At 45.9% G+C, this 19,633-nt stretch overlaps 7 non-coding genes and 2 pseudogenes across 7 annotated transcripts; all 9 read left to right on the top strand.

Annotated features, from left to right (window-relative positions):
- The first annotated feature begins 1,111 nt into the window (after positions 1-1,111).
- On the top strand, positions 1,112-1,299 carry LOC130340731 (U2 spliceosomal RNA). Its single transcript, XR_008880799.1, has one exon. It is a non-coding gene; the product is annotated as a U2 spliceosomal RNA (small nuclear RNA).
- Positions 1,300-3,386: 2,087 nt separating this feature from the next.
- On the top strand, positions 3,387-3,577 carry LOC130340744 (U2 spliceosomal RNA). Its single transcript, XR_008880803.1, has one exon. It is a non-coding gene; the product is annotated as a U2 spliceosomal RNA (small nuclear RNA).
- Positions 3,578-5,647: 2,070 nt separating this feature from the next.
- Positions 5,648-5,807, top strand: LOC130340740 (U2 spliceosomal RNA; annotated as a pseudogene).
- A 653-nt stretch (positions 5,808-6,460) lies between these two features.
- Positions 6,461-6,688, top strand: LOC130340736 (U2 spliceosomal RNA; annotated as a pseudogene).
- A 2,084-nt stretch (positions 6,689-8,772) lies between these two features.
- Positions 8,773-8,963, top strand: LOC130340742 (U2 spliceosomal RNA). Its single transcript, XR_008880802.1, has one exon. It is a non-coding gene; the product is annotated as a U2 spliceosomal RNA (small nuclear RNA).
- Positions 8,964-11,030: 2,067 nt separating this feature from the next.
- On the top strand, positions 11,031-11,221 carry LOC130340738 (U2 spliceosomal RNA). Its single transcript, XR_008880801.1, has one exon. It is a non-coding gene; the product is annotated as a U2 spliceosomal RNA (small nuclear RNA).
- A 2,066-nt stretch (positions 11,222-13,287) lies between these two features.
- Positions 13,288-13,478, top strand: LOC130340726 (U2 spliceosomal RNA). The gene has a single exon (XR_008880796.1). It is a non-coding gene; the product is annotated as a U2 spliceosomal RNA (small nuclear RNA).
- A 2,085-nt stretch (positions 13,479-15,563) lies between these two features.
- Positions 15,564-15,754, top strand: LOC130340727 (U2 spliceosomal RNA). Its single transcript, XR_008880797.1, has one exon. It is a non-coding gene; the product is annotated as a U2 spliceosomal RNA (small nuclear RNA).
- A 2,083-nt stretch (positions 15,755-17,837) lies between these two features.
- Positions 17,838-18,028, top strand: LOC130340714 (U2 spliceosomal RNA). The gene has a single exon (XR_008880785.1). It is a non-coding gene; the product is annotated as a U2 spliceosomal RNA (small nuclear RNA).
- Positions 18,029-19,633: the final 1,605 nt, after the last annotated feature.

Genomic DNA, 19,633 nt, shown 5'->3' with positions numbered 1-19,633 from the left:
TGGTATTTCCTCCATCTATTTTATACATTAAAAAAGTAACTAGAATTGTTTTTTCTTTTTTATGGGGTTCAAAAATGGAGAAATTAAAGCGTGATTTTATGTACAAAAGTAAAGATAATGGCGGGAAAGATGTTCCTAACCTTTTTACTTTCTTTTACATAAAGTATTTCTGTTTCTGTTTTAAAATTATTAAATCCGATGGCATTTTTAGCTGCTTTTTAAGGTACGCTGCGGGCATGGTTTTTAAAAGATGGTTGCGCATCCCTCTGAACGCTCCGGTGCTTCTGTGTCCCCCAAAACATTATGTGGTGTTGGAAAAGACAGTCAGGCTCCTAGGTCTCCAAGATTTGGAGCCTGACATACTGGGGGACCAGAGAAAGGTATCAAAGGTCCTCAGGCGGAGTGAGGTTACCCTGGCAGTGTCCAATTTCACACAGGCAAGATCCAAAAAGGTATGGCGGAACGTGTACGGGAAGTTTCTGGCGAATGTACACAGGGATCTTGCCTGGGCAATCGTCCACCAGTGCCTCCCTACTCGTGAGTTCCAGCACAGGCGAGGACTGGTGGCGAGAGCCAAGTGCCCGAGAGATGGCTGCGGAGTGGACGAAACGGTGCTGCACATATTTTGGAACTGCCCTTTTGCACGGGAGCTTTGGAGGAAGGTAGGCCCACTTTTGAAGTGGGCCTGCGGCCTAAAACATTTTAATCACGAATGTGTCTTTTACGGTCTTTTTAACTGCCCCAATTTTAAACAGCAGATGATCTGCTGGATGATTATTAATTGTTTTAAAAATGCCATCTGGAAAGTTAGGAACATCTTACTTTTTAAACATGATTTTATTGATGTTAAAAACTGTATAAAGCTGGCCCTGAGTGAGATGTACATCTATTACCTAAGAGACAAGAAACAGTTGGGGGCCAGCGAGGCAGCATCCATGTGGTGTCTGCCTCTATGGAACGAAATAACAGTATAATCAGTTTTTATGACATTTGTATAATGTTTTATCCTGCCATTTTTATTTTTTCTCCTCTTATTACTGGTTTTATTATTTGTATTTTAAAACTTTTGTGAACCTTTTATTATTTTGCATTTTAAATTTTGTATGGTTTCTTATTTATTCAATAAAATTTTGTTGAAACCTTTTATCTGTTCTTATCAGTTTAATATCTGATACGTCCCCTATCTGGGGACCATATATTAAATGGATTTTTGAGAACGGGGGCCGATTTCGAAGCTTGCTTCCGTCGCCCTATGCATTGACCCGATATGGCAGTATCTTCGGGTACAGTGCACCACCCCCTTACAGGGTTAAAAAGAAAGATTCCTACTTTCATTGCTACCTGCTTGCTGGCTAGCCAGCTAGCCAGCCCTGTGGGCCTTGCTGCTGCTGCTGCTGCAGCCAAAAAACAAAAGGTGGTGCTGCTGCTGCTTCTGCTTCTGCTTGTGTCTGGCCGCTGTTGGAGCGTCCAGGCACAGGACTTCTGCTGCTGCTGACTAAATGGCCTCCTTAATTGGATCATTTGAGTAGCCAGCACACCTGTGCAGGTAGGGCATGACATGATAGGCAGCTGCCTTGATAGCGGGTGGGTGCTGAATGTTCCTAATTGACAAAATAAGATTAATGCTTATGAAGAAATATAAAATCTCATCCCTTCCCCAATATCGCGCCACACCCCTACCCCTTAATTCCCTGGTTGAACTTGATGGACATATGTCTTTTTTCGACCGTACTAACTATGTAACTATGTAACATAACATGGGGGGGGGGGGGTCTCCTGGCTGTTCACACAGGTGTGTCATTGCTGTACATTGACCATGCATTGCTTCTGTGGTATTGCAAAGGCAAAGACAAATGCTTCCAGCCATCCATTGCACTAATGGATTGGTCATCAGCTGGCTGTCTATGTCCCGCATCAATATAGACCAAAGTACAGAGGGTTAGGCTATGCTATTGTGCACCTACCTGATGCATCAGAAGGTGCGAGGCCCTTGCTAAATTCTGTGCACAGACTTTGAGATCTATGCTTTAGACTGTATCTAAACCTGCTCCAACATGGACTGACATTCTGGCCTACTTTCAGCCGATGCGACTTGTCTGTCGCTGAACAGTCGCTTTTTATGTATTCAGCACCTATGTATAATGTTGTAAAAATGCTCTAGAAGCTAAAGTCGCAGAAATGTCACACATATTTGGCCTGCAACTTTCTGTGCGACAAATTCAGACAGGAAAAATCAGTATAAATCCTTAGAAAATTATCCCCCAGTGTCTCCATCTGCTGGCGGTATTGAATAAGCATTGCTGCACTGATGGGGTATGCATTAGACGAAAAAAAAGAAGAAAAAGAAGAATAATACGCCCAGAAAAGAGGCGAAAAGGAGAAAAACGTAAAAAAACGTGAAAAAAAAGTAAGAGGAAGAGAAGGGAAAAAAAGGTGGAAATGGGTTTAAAAGTGATTTCGGCGGAGAAATATATATATATATATATATATATATATATATATATATATATATACGCGCACACACACACATATATATAAACGTATTCTCCGTTGAGATATTGCAGCCGCTGCTGTGTCCAGGCCCAGGAGCCTTAGCACTGTGCTGTGATGTCACTCAATACCACTGACATCACTAGGTGTAAACAACATCTCTCCTTTGCTGTGTATGTGACTATGGAGCTGTTTGGTGATGTCGTCTATTATGGCCTTCATAGAAGCAACAGGAGATTGTTGCATCCATCTAGAACCCTCAGAACTACAGTGCTATGATGTCACTCACTTCCACAGGCCTTGCAGAGTGTAAACAACAACAACCCAGCTTTGTTGTGTATGTAACCATAGGGATTTGTGATGTCACCTAGAACCTTCACAGCAGCGACAGCTTTATGAGGAGCATCAGCACTGCTCTGCCTGAGCAGAACCATCACCGCCATAGGTTGTCAAATAACCCGGGTTTAACCCACACAGGTAAGTCCAATGGGGTGCAGGCATGTCCTCTATGCTTACAGCTTCCCGTGGGTGTTGGTTTGATACCGTTTGGGGACAGCCAAGGAGGCATCTGCAGGCAACAAAGGTAGGTGTGTGCTTGTGTGTGTGTTTCCTATGCAGATCCTAAGCCCAGTGTCACATGCAAGTAGGAGGAGTAAGAAGGGTTCCTGGCAAATCCGGGTTATGGATTGCATTTAAAAAGGCCCCGTGGGAGTGCAATGGGCCCCTGTCTTGCTGCTTAGCAATAATGGTATGGGTTTAGGTTCTGCTGTGTGTACTGGTGGTTGACTGCCCCCCAGCCCAGAGTGTGCATGGAAAATTGTCTGGCAGCCTCCCTGACAGCAAGCAGTGATAGTGCCCATGAAGGGGACCTTGTTGGGCCCGCCCCTTTCACGGTTATCGCTTCTCGGCCTTTTGGCTAAGATCAAGTGTAGTATCTGTTCTTATCAGTTTAATATCTGATACGTCCCCTATCTGGGGACCATATATTAAATGGATTTTTGAGAACGGGGGCCGATTTCGAAGCTTGCTTCCGTCGCCCTATGCATTGACCCGATATGGCAGTATCTTCGGGTACAGTGCACCACCCCCTTACAGGGTTAAAAAGAAAGATTCCTACTTTCATTGCTACCTGCTTGCTGGCTAGCCAGCTAGCCAGCCCTGTGGGCCTTGCTGCTGCTGCTGCTGCAGCCAAAAAACAAAAGGTGGTGCTGCTGCTGCTTCTGCTTCTGCTTGTGTCTGGCCGCTGTTGGAGCGTCCAGGCACAGGACTTCTGCTGCTGCTGACTAAATGGCCTCCTTAATTGGATCATTTGAGTAGCCAGCACACCTGTGCAGGTAGGGCATGACATGATAGGCAGCTGCCTTGATAGCGGGTGGGTGCTGAATGTTCCTAATTGACAAAATAAGATTAATGCTTATGAAGAAATATAAAATCTCATCCCTTCCCCAATATCGCGCCACACCCCTACCCCTTAATTCCCTGGTTGAACTTGATGGACATATGTCTTTTTTCGACCGTACTAACTATGTAACTATGTAACATAACATGGGGGGGGGGGGGGTCTCCTGGCTGTTCACACAGGTGTGTCATTGCTGTACATTGACCATGCATTGCTTCTGTGGTATTGCAAAGGCAAAGACAAATGCTTCCAGCCATCCATTGCACTAATGGATTGGTCATCAGCTGGCTGTCTATGTCCCGCATCAATATAGACCAAAGTACAGAGGGTTAGGCTATGCTATTGTGCACCTACCTGATGCATCAGAAGGTGCGAGGCCCTTGCTAAATTCTGTGCACAGACTTTGAGATCTATGCTTTAGACTGTATCTAAACCTGCTCCAACATGGACTGACATTCTGGCCTACTTTCAGCCGATGCGACTTGTCTGTCGCTGAACAGTCGCTTTTTATGTATTCAGCACCTATGTATAATGTTGTAAAAATGCTCTAGAAGCTAAAGTCGCAGAAATGTCACACATATTTGGCCTGCAACTTTCTGTGCGACAAATTCAGACAGGAAAAATCAGTATAAATCCTTAGAAAATTATCCCCCAGTGTCTCCATCTGCTGGCGGTATTGAATAAGCATTGCTGCACTGATGGGGTATGCATTAGACGAAAAAAAAGAAGAAAAAGAAGAATAATACGCCCAGAAAAGAGGCGAAAAGGAGAAAAACGTAAAAAAACGTGAAAAAAAAGTAAGAGGAAGAGAAGGGAAAAAAAGGTGGAAATGGGTTTAAAAGTGATTTCGGCGGAGAAATATATATATATATATATATATATATACGCGCACACACACACATATATATAAACGTATTCTCCGTTGAGATATTGCAGCCGCTGCTGTGTCCAGGCCCAGGAGCCTTAGCACTGTGCTGTGATGTCACTCAATACCACTGACATCACTAGGTGTAAACAACATCTCTCCTTTGCTGTGTATGTGACTATGGAGCTGTTTGGTGATGTCGTCTATTATGGCCTTCATAGAAGCAACAGGAGATTGTTGCATCCATCTAGAACCCTCAGAACTACAGTGCTATGATGTCACTCACTTCCACAGGCCTTGCAGAGTGTAAACAACAACAACCCAGCTTTGTTGTGTATGTAACCATAGGGATTTGTGATGTCACCTAGAACCTTCACAGCAGCGACAGCTTTATGAGGAGCATCAGCACTGCTCTGCCTGAGCAGAACCATCACCGCCATAGGTTGTCAAATAACCCGGGTTTAACCCACACAGGTAAGTCCAATGGGGTGCAGGCATGTCCTCTATGCTTACAGCTTCCCGTGGGTGTTGGTTTGATACCGTTTGGGGACAGCCAAGGAGGCATCTGCAGGCAACAAAGGTAGGTGTGTGCTTGTGTGTGTGTTTCCTATGCAGATCCTAAGCCCAGTGTCACATGCAAGTAGGAGGAGTAAGAAGGGTTCCTGGCAAATCCGGGTTATGGATTGCATTTAAAAAGGCCCCGTGGGAGTGCAATGGGCCCCTGTCTTGCTGCTTAGCAATAATGGTATGGGTTTAGGTTCTGCTGTGTGTACTGGTGGTTGACTGCCCCCCAGCCCAGAGTGTGCATGGAAAATTGTCTGGCAGCCTCCCTGACAGCAAGCAGTGATAGTGCCCATGAAGGGGACCTTGTTGGGCCCGCCCCTTTCACGGTTATCACTTCTCGGCCTTTTGGCTAAGATCAAGTGTAGTATCTGTTCTTATCAGTTTTCATGCTGGTGGGGATGGGTGCTGCATGGAGGATGCAGGTGTACCGGGGCTTTCCGGGGCTGGTTCTGAGGAATCAGCTCGACGGCTGCCCCGATGTGACCTGTTCCCTCCGGGTCTCGCCATGAGGCTGAGAGGGTCTAGAGCCGAGGTACTTTTGTGCCTCGGGGAGTGGTGACCCCGAGGTGCCGAAACTCACTGGGAGAATAGGCTCACTGAGTTGAAGCACGGGCACCATAATCTCTTCACCTTGTGGCACTCACCTCTTGATTCCCGGCCTTCTGGCTAGGATCAGAGAAATTTTTATAGATCCGGCCGGATGTCCGGGCAGTATATCTGCACACATTCACTTATTTTTTTTTTTTTTTGTCTCACTGTGTCACTTTTTGCGTGTTGTGTGTTCACAGGATTTGTCAGGATGCGGTAGCCCTTCTGGGTGTCCCTCCTGGCGGTCTAGGGGAGGTGTGTGTGGCCATTAGGTTCCGCACCTCCCTGCAAACACCCCGGGTACTCCTGCTTCGCAGGGTACCTACCGTAATCGGCTCTGCGGGCAGATACCTTGGCTAACGCCAAGGGGGATGCCGGGAGCATTTGTGGTCTCCTAGTAGCTTCGGCGAAAAGGGACATCGAACCTGGAACCTCGCAGGTACCTTTTGGTCCGGAGGCGAAGGGTAAGGTTTGTTGGGGGGCCTCTCTCCTATCGGAGAAGGGCTTGCGATAGACCGCATCCTTTGTGCACGTTTTTTTAGTGTAACACGTTTGCACTTTTTCTTGCACTTTGGGTGAATCGAAAGCACGTTCCTCGGCATAGAAAAAAAAAAAAAAAAAAAAAAAAATCTGTTCTTATCAGTTTAATATCTGATACGTCCCCTATCTGGGGACCATATATTAAATGGATTTTTGAGAACGGGGGCCGATTTCGAAGCTTGCTTCCGTCGCCCTATGCATTGACCCGATATGGCAGTATCTTCGGGTACAGTGCACCACCCCCTTACAGGGTTAAAAAGAAAGATTCCTACTTTCATTGCTACCTGCTTGCTGGCTAGCCAGCTAGCCAGCCCTGTGGGCCTTGCTGCTGCTGCTGCTGCAGCCAAAAAACAAAAGGTGGTGCTGCTGCTGCTTCTGCTTCTGCTTCTGCTTGTGTCTGGCCGCTGTTGGAGCGTCCAGGCACAGGACTTCTGCTGCTGCTGACTAAATGGCCTCCTTAATTGGATCATTTGAGTAGCCAGCACACCTGTGCAGGTAGGGCATGACATGATAGGCAGCTGCCTTGATAGCGGGTGGGTGCTGAATGTTCCTAATTGACAAAATAAGATTAATGCTTATGAAGAAATATAAAATCTCATCCCTTCCCCAATATCGCGCCACACCCCTACCCCTTAATTCCCTGGTTGAACTTGATGGACATATGTCTTTTTTCGACCGTACTAACTATGTAACTATGTAACATAACATGGGGGGGGGGGGTCTCCTGGCTGTTCACACAGGTGTGTCATTGCTGTACATTGACCATGCATTGCTTCTGTGGTATTGCAAAGGCAAAGACAAATGCTTCCAGCCATCCATTGCACTAATGGATTGGTCATCAGCTGGCTGTCTATGTCCCGCATCAATATAGACCAAAGTACAGAGGGTTAGGCTATGCTATTGTGCACCTACCTGATGCATCAGAAGGTGCGAGGCCCTTGCTAAATTCTGTGCACAGACTTTGAGATCTATGCTTTAGACTGTATCTAAACCTGCTCCAACATGGACTGACATTCTGGCCTACTTTCAGCCGATGCGACTTGTCTGTCGCTGAACAGTCGCTTTTTATGTATTCAGCACCTATGTATAATGTTGTAAAAATGCTCTAGAAGCTAAAGTCGCAGAAATGTCACACATATTTGGCCTGCAACTTTCTGTGCGACAAATTCAGACAGGAAAAATCAGTATAAATCCTTAGAAAATTATCCCCCAGTGTCTCCATCTGCTGGCGGTATTGAATAAGCATTGCTGCACTGATGGGGTATGCATTAGACGAAAAAAAAGAAGAAAAAGAAGAATAATACGCCCAGAAAAGAGGCGAAAAGGAGAAAAACGTAAAAAAACGTGAAAAAAAAGTAAGAGGAAGAGAAGGGAAAAAAAGGTGGAAATGGGTTTAAAAGTGATTTCGGCGGAGAAATATATATATATATATATATATATATATATATATATACGCGCACACACACACATATATATAAACGTATTCTCCGTTGAGATATTGCAGCCGCTGCTGTGTCCAGGCCCAGGAGCCTTAGCACTGTGCTGTGATGTCACTCAATACCACTGACATCACTAGGTGTAAACAACATCTCTCCTTTGCTGTGTATGTGACTATGGAGCTGTTTGGTGATGTCGTCTATTATGGCCTTCATAGAAGCAACAGGAGATTGTTGCATCCATCTAGAACCCTCAGAACTACAGTGCTATGATGTCACTCACTTCCACAGGCCTTGCAGAGTGTAAACAACAACAACCCAGCTTTGTTGTGTATGTAACCATAGGGATTTGTGATGTCACCTAGAACCTTCACAGCAGCGACAGCTTTATGAGGAGCATCAGCACTGCTCTGCCTGAGCAGAACCATCACCGCCATAGGTTGTCAAATAACCCGGGTTTAACCCACACAGGTAAGTCCAATGGGGTGCAGGCATGTCCTCTATGCTTACAGCTTCCCGTGGGTGTTGGTTTGATACCGTTTGGGGACAGCCAAGGAGGCATCTGCAGGCAACAAAGGTAGGTGTGTGCTTGTGTGTGTGTTTCCTATGCAGATCCTAAGCCCAGTGTCACATGCAAGTAGGAGGAGTAAGAAGGGTTCCTGGCAAATCCGGGTTATGGATTGCATTTAAAAAGGCCCCGTGGGAGTGCAATGGGCCCCTGTCTTGCTGCTTAGCAATAATGGTATGGGTTTAGGTTCTGCTGTGTGTACTGGTGGTTGACTGCCCCCCAGCCCAGAGTGTGCATGGAAAATTGTCTGGCAGCCTCCCTGACAGCAAGCAGTGATAGTGCCCATGAAGGGGACCTTGTTGGGCCCGCCCCTATCACGGTTATCGCTTCTCGGCCTTTTGGCTAAGATCAAGTGTAGTATCTGTTCTTATCAGTTTAATATCTGATACGTCCCCTATCTGGGGACCATATATTAAATGGATTTTTGAGAACGGGGGCCGATTTCGAAGCTTGCTTCCGTCGCCCTATGCATTGACCCGATATGGCAGTATCTTCGGGTACAGTGCACCACCCCCTTACAGGGTTAAAAAGAAAGATTCCTACTTTCATTGCTACCTGCTTGCTGGCTAGCCAGCTAGCCAGCCCTGTGGGCCTTGCTGCTGCTGCTGCTGCAGCCAAAAAACAAAAGGTGGTGCTGCTGCTGCTTCTGCTTCTGCTTGTGTCTGGCCGCTGTTGGAGCGTCCAGGCACAGGACTTCTGCTGCTGCTGACTAAATGGCCTCCTTAATTGGATCATTTGAGTAGCCAGCACACCTGTGCAGGTAGGGCATGACATGATAGGCAGCTGCCTTGATAGCGGGTGGGTGCTGAATGTTCCTAATTGACAAAATAAGATTAATGCTTATGAAGAAATATAAAATCTCATCCCTTCCCCAATATCGCGCCACACCCCTACCCCTTAATTCCCTGGTTGAACTTGATGGACATATGTCTTTTTTCGGCCGTACTAACTATGTAACTATGTAACATAACATGGGGGGGGGGGGGTCTCCTGGCTGTTCACACAGGTGTGTCATTGCTGTACATTGACCATGCATTGCTTCTGTGGTATTGCAAAGGCAAAGACAAATGCTTCCAGCCATCCATTGCACTAATGGATTGGTCATCAGCTGGCTGTCTATGTCCCGCATCAATATAGACCAAAGTACAGAGGGTTAGGCTATGCTATTGTGCACCTACCTGATGCATCAGAAGGTGCGAGGCCCTTGCTAAATTCTGTGCACAGACTTTGAGATCTATGCTTTAGACTGTATCTAAACCTGCTCCAACATGGACTGACATTCTGGCCTACTTTCAGCCGATGCGACTTGTCTGTCGCTGAACAGTCGCTTTTTATGTATTCAGCACCTATGTATAATGTTGTAAAAATGCTCTAGAAGCTAAAGTCGCAGAAATGTCACACATATTTGGCCTGCAACTTTCTGTGCGACAAATTCAGACAGGAAAAATCAGTATAAATCCTTAGAAAATTATCCCCCAGTGTCTCCATCTGCTGGCGGTATTGAATAAGCATTGCTGCACTGATGGGGTATGCATTAGACGAAAAAAAAGAAGAAAAAGAAGAATAATACGCCCAGAAAAGAGGCAAAAAGGAGAAAAACGTAAAAAAACGTGAAAAAAAAGTAAGAGGAAGAGAAGGGAAAAAAAGGTGGAAATGGGTTTAAAAGTGATTTCGGCGGAGAAATATATATATATATATATATATATACGCGCACACACACACATATATATAAACGTATTCTCCGTTGAGATATTGCAGCCGCTGCTGTGTCCAGGCCCAGGAGCCTTAGCACTTTGCTGTGATGTCACTCAATACCACTGACATCACTAGGTGTAAACAACATCTCTCCTTTGCTGTGTATGTGACTATGGAGCTGTTTGGTGATGTCGTCTATTATGGCCTTCATAGAAGCAACAGGAGATTGTTGCATCCATCTAGAACCCTCAGAACTACAGTGCTATGATGTCACTCACTTCCACAGGCCTTGCAGAGTGTAAACAACAACAACCCAGCTTTGTTGTGTATGTAACCATAGGGATTTGTGATGTCACCTAGAACCTTCACAGCAGCGACAGCTTTATGAGGAGCATCAGCACTGCTCTGCCTGAGCAGAACCATCACCGCCATAGGTTGTCAAATAACCCGGGTTTAACCCACACAGGTAAGTCCAATGGGGTGCAGGCATGTCCTCTATGCTTACAGCTTCCCGTGGGTGTTGGTTTGATACCGTTTGGGGACAGCCAAGGAGGCATCTGCAGGCAACAAAGGTAGGTGTGTGCTTGTGTGTGTGTTTCCTATGCAGATCCTAAGCCCAGTGTCACATGCAAGTAGGAGGAGTAAGAAGGGTTCCTGGCAAATCCGGGTTATGGATTGCATTTAAAAAGGCCCCGTGGGAGTGCAATGGGCCCCTGTCTTGCTGCTTAGCAATAATGGTATGGGTTTAGGTTCTGCTGTGTGTACTGGTGGTTGACTGCCCCCCAGCCCAGAGTGTGCATGGAAAATTGTCTGGCAGCCTCCCTGACAGCAAGCAGTGATAGTGCCCATGAAGGGGACCTTGTTGGGCCCGCCCCTATCACGGTTATCGCTTCTCGGCCTTTTGGCTAAGATCAAGTGTAGTATCTGTTCTTATCAGTTTAATATCTGATACGTCCCCTATCTGGGGACCATATATTAAATGGATTTTTGAGAACGGGGGCCGATTTCGAAGCTTGCTTCCGTCGCCCTATGCATTGACCCGATATGGCAGTATCTTCGGGTACAGTGCACCACCCCCTTACAGGGTTAAAAAGAAAGATTCCTACTTTCATTGCTACCTGCTTGCTGGCTAGCCAGCTAGCCAGCCCTGTGGGCCTTGCTGCTGCTGCTGCTGCAGCCAAAAAACAAAAGGTGGTGCTGCTGCTGCTTCTGCTTCTGCTTGTGTCTGGCCGCTGTTGGAGCGTCCAGGCACAGGACTTCTGCTGCTGCTGACTAAATGGCCTCCTTAATTGGATCATTTGAGTAGCCAGCACACCTGTGCAGGTAGGGCATGACATGATAGGCAGCTGCCTTGATAGCGGGTGGGTGCTGAATGTTCCTAATTGACAAAATAAGATTAATGCTTATGAAGAAATATAAAATCTCATCCCTTCCCCAATATCGCGCCACACCCCTACCCCTTAATTCCCTGGTTGAACTTGATGGACATATGTCTTTTTTCGACCGTACTAACTATGTAACTATGTAACATAACATGGGGGGGGGGGGTCTCCTGGCTGTTCACACAGGTGTGTCATTGCTGTACATTGACCATGCATTGCTTCTGTGGTATTGCAAAGGCAAAGACAAATGCTTCCAGCCATCCATTGCACTAATGGATTGGTCATCAGCTGGCTGTCTATGTCCCGCATCAATATAGACCAAAGTACAGAGGGTTAGGCTATGCTATTGTGCACCTACCTGATGCATCAGAAGGTGCGAGGCCCTTGCTAAATTCTGTGCACAGACTTTGAGATCTATGCTTTAGACTGTATCTAAACCTGCTCCAACATGGACTGACATTCTGGCCTACTTTCAGCCGATGCGACTTGTCTGTCGCTGAACAGTCGCTTTTTATGTATTCAGCACCTATGTATAATGTTGTAAAAATGCTCTAGAAGCTAAAGTCGCAGAAATGTCACACATATTTGGCCTGCAACTTTCTGTGCGACAAATTCAGACAGGAAAAATCAGTATAAATCCTTAGAAAATTATCCCCCAGTGTCTCCATCTGCTGGCGGTATTGAATAAGCATTGCTGCACTGATGGGGTATGCATTAGACGAAAAAAAAGAAGAAAAAGAAGAATAATACGCCCAGAAAAGAGGCAAAAAGGAGAAAAACGTAAAAAAACGTGAAAAAAAAGTAAGAGGAAGAGAAGGGAAAAAAAGGTGGAAATGGGTTTAAAAGTGATTTCGGCGGAGAAATATATATATATATATATATATATACGCGCACACACACACATATATATAAACGTATTCTCCGTTGAGATATTGCAGCCGCTGCTGTGTCCAGGCCCAGGAGCCTTAGCACTTTGCTGTGATGTCACTCAATACCACTGACATCACTAGGTGTAAACAACATCTCTCCTTTGCTGTGTATGTGACTATGGAGCTGTTTGGTGATGTCGTCTATTATGGCCTTCATAGAAGCAACAGGAGATTGTTGCATCCATCTAGAACCCTCAGAACTACAGTGCTATGATGTCACTCACTTCCACAGGCCTTGCAGAGTGTAAACAACAACAACCCAGCTTTGTTGTGTATGTAACCATAGGGATTTGTGATGTCACCTAGAACCTTCACAGCAGCGACAGCTTTATGAGGAGCATCAGCACTGCTCTGCCTGAGCAGAACCATCACCGCCATAGGTTGTCAAATAACCCGGGTTTAACCCACACAGGTAAGTCCAATGGGGTGCAGGCATGTCCTCTATGCTTACAGCTTCCCGTGGGTGTTGGTTTGATACCGTTTGGGGACAGCCAAGGAGGCATCTGCAGGCAACAAAGGTAGGTGTGTGCTTGTGTGTGTGTTTCCTATGCAGATCCTAAGCCCAGTGTCACATGCAAGTAGGAGGAGTAAGAAGGGTTCCTGGCAAATCCGGGTTATGGATTGCATTTAAAAAGGCCCCGTGGGAGTGCAATGGGCCCCTGTCTTGCTGCTTAGCAATAATGGTATGGGTTTAGGTTCTGCTGTGTGTACTGGTGGTTGACTGCCCCCCAGCCCAGAGTGTGCATGGAAAATTGTCTGGCAGCCTCCCTGACAGCAAGCAGTGATAGTGCCCATGAAGGGGACCTTGTTGGGCCCGCCCCTTTCACGGTTATCGCTTCTCGGCCTTTTGGCTAAGATCAAGTGTAGTATCTGTTCTTATCAGTTTAATATCTGATACGTCCCCTATCTGGGGACCATATATTAAATGGATTTTTGAGAACGGGGGCCGATTTCGAAGCTTGCTTCCGTCGCCCTATGCATTGACCCGATATGGCAGTATCTTCGGGTACAGTGCACCACCCCCTTACAGGGTTAAAAAGAAAGATTCCTACTTTCATTGCTACCTGCTTGCTGGCTAGCCAGCTAGCCAGCCCTGTGGGCCTTGCTGCTGCTGCTGCTGCAGCCAAAAAACAAAAGGTGGTGCTGCTGCTGCTTCTGCTTCTGCTTGTGTCTGGCCGCTGTTGGAGCGTCCAGGCACAGGACTTCTGCTGCTGCTGACTAAATGGCCTCCTTAATTGGATCATTTGAGTAGCCAGCACACCTGTGCAGGTAGGGCATGACATGATAGGCAGCTGCCTTGATAGCGGGTGGGTGCTGAATGTTCCTAATTGACAAAATAAGATTAATGCTTATGAAGAAATATAAAATCTCATCCCTTCCCCAATATCGCGCCACACCCCTACCCCTTAATTCCCTGGTTGAACTTGATGGACATATGTCTTTTTTCGACCGTACTAACTATGTAACTATGTAACATAACATGGGGGGGGGGGGTCTCCTGGCTGTTCACACAGGTGTGTCATTGCTGTACATTGACCATGCATTGCTTCTGTGGTATTGCAAAGGCAAAGACAAATGCTTCCAGCCATCCATTGCACTAATGGATTGGTCATCAGCTGGCTGTCTATGTCCCGCATCAATATAGACCAAAGTACAGAGGGTTAGGCTATGCTATTGTGCACCTACCTGATGCATCAGAAGGTGCGAGGCCCTTGCTAAATTCTGTGCACAGACTTTGAGATCTATGCTTTAGACTGTATCTAAACCTGCTCCAACATGGACTGACATTCTGGCCTACTTTCAGCCGATGCGACTTGTCTGTCGCTGAACAGTCGCTTTTTATGTATTCAGCACCTATGTATAATGTTGTAAAAATGCTCTAGAAGCTAAAGTCGCAGAAATGTCACACATATTTGGCCTGCAACTTTCTGTGCGACAAATTCAGACAGGAAAAATCAGTATAAATCCTTAGAAAATTATCCCCCAGTGTCTCCATCTGCTGGCGGTATTGAATAAGCATTGCTGCACTGATGGGGTATGCATTAGACGAAAAAAAAGAAGAAAAAGAAGAATAATACGCCCAGAAAAGAGGCGAAAAGGAGAAAAACGTAAAAAAACGTGAAAAAAAAGTAAGAGGAAGAGAAGGGAAAAAAAGGTGGAAATGGGTTTAAAAGTGATTTCGGCGGAGAATATATATATATATATATATATATATATATATATATATATATATACGCGCACACACACACATATATATAAACGTATTCTCCGTTGAGATATTGCAGCCGCTGCTGTGTCCAGGCCCAGCAGCCTTAGCACTGTGCTGTGATGTCACTCAATACCACTGACATCACTAGGTGTAAACAACATCTCTCCTTTGCTGTGTATGTGACTATGGAGCTGTTTGGTGATGTCGTCTATTATGGCCTTCATAGAAGCAACAGGAGATTGTTGCATCCATCTAGAACCCTCAGAACTACAGTGCTATGATGTCACTCACTTCCACAGGCCTTGCAGAGTGTAAACAACAACAACCCAGCTTTGTTGTGTATGTAACCATAGGGATTTGTGATGTCACCTAGAACCTTCACAGCAGCGACAGCTTTATGAGGAGCATCAGCACTGCTCTGCCTGAGCAGAACCATCACCGCCATAGGTTGTCAAATAACCCGGGTTTAACCCACACAGGTAAGTCCAATGGGGTGCAGGCATGTCCTCTATGCTTACAGCTTCCCGTGGGTGTTGGTTTGATACCGTTTGGGGACAGCCAAGGAGGCATCTGCAGGCAACAAAGGTAGGTGTGTGCTTGTGTGTGTGTTTCCTATGCAGATCCTAAGCCCAGTGTCACATGCAAGTAGGAGGAGTAAGAAGGGTTCCTGGCAAATCCGGGTTATGGATTGCATTTAAAAAGGCCCCGTGGGAGTGCAATGGGCCCCTGTCTTGCTGCTTAGCAATAATGGAATGGGTTTAGGTTCTGCTGTGTGTACTGGTGGTTGACTGCCCCCCAGCCCAGAGTGCGCATGGAAAATTGTCTGGCAGCCTCCCTGACAGCAAGCAGTGATAGTGCCCATGAAGGGGACCTTGTTGGGCCCGCCCCTTTCACGGTTATCGCTTCTCGGCCTTTTGGCTAAGATCAAGTGTAGTATCTGTTTTTATCAGTTTAATATCTGATACGTCCCCTATCTGGGGACCATATATTAAATGGATTTTTGAGAACGGGGGCCGATTTCGAAGCTTGCTTCCGTCGCCCTATGCATTGACCCGATATGGCAGTATCTTCGGGTACAGTGCACCACCCCCTTACAGGGTTAAAAAGAAAGATTCCTACTTTCATTGCTACCTGCTTGCTGGCTAGCCAGCTAGCCAGCCCTGTGGGCCTTGCTGCTGCTGCTGCTGCAGCCAAAAAACAAAAGGTGGTGCTGCTGCTTCTGCTTCTGCTTGTGTCTGGCCGCTGTTGGAGCGTCCAGGCACAGGACTTCTGCTGCTGCTGACTAAATGGCCTCCTTAATTGGATCATTTGAGTAGCCAGCACACCTGTGCAGGTAGGGCATGACATGATAGGCAGCTGCCTTGATAGCGGGTGGGTGCTGAATGTTCCTAATTGACAAAATAAGATTAATGCTTATGAAGAAATATAAAATCTCATCCCTTCCCCAATATCGCGCCACACCCCTACCCCTTAATTCCCTGGTTGAACTTGATGGACATATGTCTTTTTTCGACCGTACTAACTATGTAACTATGTAACATAACATGGGGGGGGGGGGGTCTCCTGGCTGTTCACACAGGTGTGTCATTGCTGTACATTGACCATGCATTGCTTCTGTGGTATTGCAAAGGCAAAGACAAATGCTTCCAGCCATCCATTGCACTAATGGATTGGTCATCAGCTGGCTGTCTATGTCCCGCATCAATATAGACCAAAGTACAGAGGGTTAGGCTATGCTATTGTGCACCTACCTGATGCATCAGAAGGTGCGAGGCCCTTGCTAAATTCTGTGCACAGACTTTGAGATCTATGCTTTAGACTGTATCTAAACCTGCTCCAACATGGACTGACATTCTGGCCTACTTTCAGCCGATGCGACTTGTCTGTCGCTGAACAGTCGCTTTTTATGTATTCAGCACCTATGTATAATGTTGTAAAAATGCTCTAGAAGCTAAAGTCGCAGAAATGTCACACATATTTGGCCTGCAACTTTCTGTGCGACAAATTCAGACAGGAAAAATCAGTATAAATCCTTAGAAAATTATCCCCCAGTGTCTCCATCTGCTGGCGGTATTGAATAAGCATTGCTGCACTGATGGGGTATGCATTAGACGAAAAAAAAGAAGAAAAAGAAGAATAATACGCCCAGAAAAGAGGCGAAAAGGAGAAAAACGTAAAAAAACGTGAAAAAAAAGTAAGAGGAAGAGAAGGGAAAAAAAGGTGGAAATGGGTTTAAAAGTGATTTCGGCGGAGAATATATATATATATATATATATATATATATATATATATATATATACGCGCACACACACACATATATATAAACGTATTCTCCGTTGAGATATTGCAGCCGCTGCTGTGTCCAGGCCCAGGAGCCTTAGCACTGTGCTGTGATGTCACTCAATACCACTGACATCACTAGGTGTAAACAACATCTCTCCTTTGCTGTGTATGTGACTATGGAGCTGTTTGGTGATGTCGTCTATTATGGCCTTCATAGAAGCAACAGGAGATTGTTGCATCCATCTAGAACCCTCAGAACTACAGTGCTATGATGTCACTCACTTCCACAGGCCTTGCAGAGTGTAAACAACAACAACCCAGCTTTGTTGTGTATGTAACCATAGGGATTTGTGATGTCACCTAGAACCTTCACAGCAGCGACAGCTTTATGAGGAGCATCAGCACTGCTCTGCCTGAGCAGAACCATCACCGCCATAGGTTGTCAAATAACCCGGGTTTAACCCACACAGGTAAGTCCAATGGGGTGCAGGCATGTCCTCTATGCTTACAGCTTCCCGTGGGTGTTGGTTTGATACCGTTTGGGGACAGCCAAGGAGGCATCTGCAGGCAACAAAGGTAGGTGTGTGCTTGTGTGTGTGTTTCCTATGCAGATCCTAAGCCCAGTGTCACATGCAAGTAGGAGGAGTAAGAAGGGTTCCTGGCAAATCCGGGTTATGGATTGCATTTAAAAAGGCCCCGTGGGAGTGCAATGGGCCCCTGTCTTGCTGCTTAGCAATAATGGTATGGGTTTAGGTTCTGCTGTGTGTACTGGTGGTTGACTGCCCCCCAGCCCAGAGTGTGCATGGAAAATTGTCTGGCAGCCTCCCTGACAGCAAGCAGTGATAGTGCCCATGAAGGGGACCTTGTTGGGCCCGCCCCTTTCACGGTTATCGCTTCTCGGCCTTTTGGCTAAGATCAAGTGTAGTATCTGTTCTTATCAGTTTAATATCTGATACGTCCCCTATCTGGGGACCATATATTAAATGGATTTTTGAGAACGGGGGCCGATTTCGAAGCTTGCTTCCGTCGCCCTATGCATTGACCCGATATGGCAGTATCTTCGGGTACAGTGCACCACCCCCTTACAGGGTTAAAAAGAAAGATTCCTACTTTCATTGCTACCTGCTTGCTGGCTAGCCAGCTAGCCAGCCCTGTGGGCCTTGCTGCTGCTGCTGCTGCAGCCAAAAAACAAAAGGTGGTGCTGCTGCTGCTTCTGCTTCTGCTTGTGTCTGGCCGCTGTTGGAGCGTCCAGGCACAGGACTTCTGCTGCTGCTGACTAAATGGCCTCCTTAATTGGATCATTTGAGTAGCCAGCACACCTGTGCAGGTAGGGCATGACATGATAGGCAGCTGCCTTGATAGCGGGTGGGTGCTGAATGTTCCTAATTGACAAAATAAGATTAATGCTTATGAAGAAATATAAAATCTCATCCCTTCCCCAATATCGCGCCACACCCCTACCCCTTAATTCCCTGGTTGAACTTGATGGACATATGTCTTTTTTCGACCGTACTAACTATGTAACTATGTAACATAACATGGGGGGGGGGGGGGTCTCCTGGCTGTTCACACAGGTGTGTCATTGCTGTACATTGACCATGCATTGCTTCTGTGGTATTGCAAAGGCAAAGACAAATGCTTCCAGCCATCCATTGCACTAATGGATTGGTCATCAGCTGGCTGTCTATGTCCCGCATCAATATAGACCAAAGTACAGAGGGTTAGGCTATGCTATTGTGCACCTACCTGATGCATCAGAAGGTGCGAGGCCCTTGCTAAATTCTGTGCACAGACTTTGAGATCTATGCTTTAGACTGTATCTAAACCTGCTCCAACATGGACTGACATTCTGGCCTACTTTCAGCCGATGCGACTTGTCTGTCGCTGAACAGTCGCTTTTTATGTATTCAGCACCTATGTATAATGTTGTAAAAATGCTCTAGAAGCTAAAGTCGCAGAAATGTCACACATATTTGGCCTGCAACTTTCTGTGCGACAAATTCAGACAGGAAAAATCAGTATAAATCCTTAGAAAATTATCCCCCAGTGTCTCCATCTGCTGGCGGTATTGAATAAGCATTGCTGCACTGATGGGGTATGCATTAGACGAAAAAAAAGAAGAAAAAGAAGAATAATACGCCCAGAAAAGAGGCGAAAAGGAGAAAAACGTAAAAAAACGTGAAAAAAAAGTAAGAGGAAGAGAAGGGAAAAAAAGGTGGAAATGGGTTTAAAAGTGATTTCGGCGGAGAAATATATATATATATATATATATATATATATATATATATATATATATATACGCGCACACACACACATATATATAAACGTATTCTCCGTTGAGATATTGCAGCCGCTGCTGTGTCCAGGCCCAGGAGCCTTAGCACTGTGCTGTGATGTCACTCAATACCACTGACATCACTAGGTGTAAACAACATCTCTCCTTTGCTGTGTATGTGACTATGGAGCTGTTTGGTGATGTTGTCTATTATGGCCTTCATAGAAGCAACAGGAGATTGTTGCATCCATCTAGAACCCTCAGAACTACAGTGCTATGATGTCACTCACTTCCACAGGCCTTGCAGAGTGTAAACAACAACAACCCAGCTTTGTTGTGTATGTAACCATAGGGATTTGTGATGTCACCTAGAACCTTCACAGCAGCGACAGCTTTATGAGGAGCATCAG

This window comes from Hyla sarda, unplaced genomic scaffold (assembly GCF_029499605.1).
Source record: "Hyla sarda isolate aHylSar1 unplaced genomic scaffold, aHylSar1.hap1 scaffold_599, whole genome shotgun sequence".
In the NCBI taxonomy this organism is placed as follows: Eukaryota; Metazoa; Chordata; class Amphibia; order Anura; family Hylidae; genus Hyla; species Hyla sarda.
Note: the sequence above shows the minus strand (reverse complement) of the source record. Positions and strands in the feature narration are given on the sequence as shown.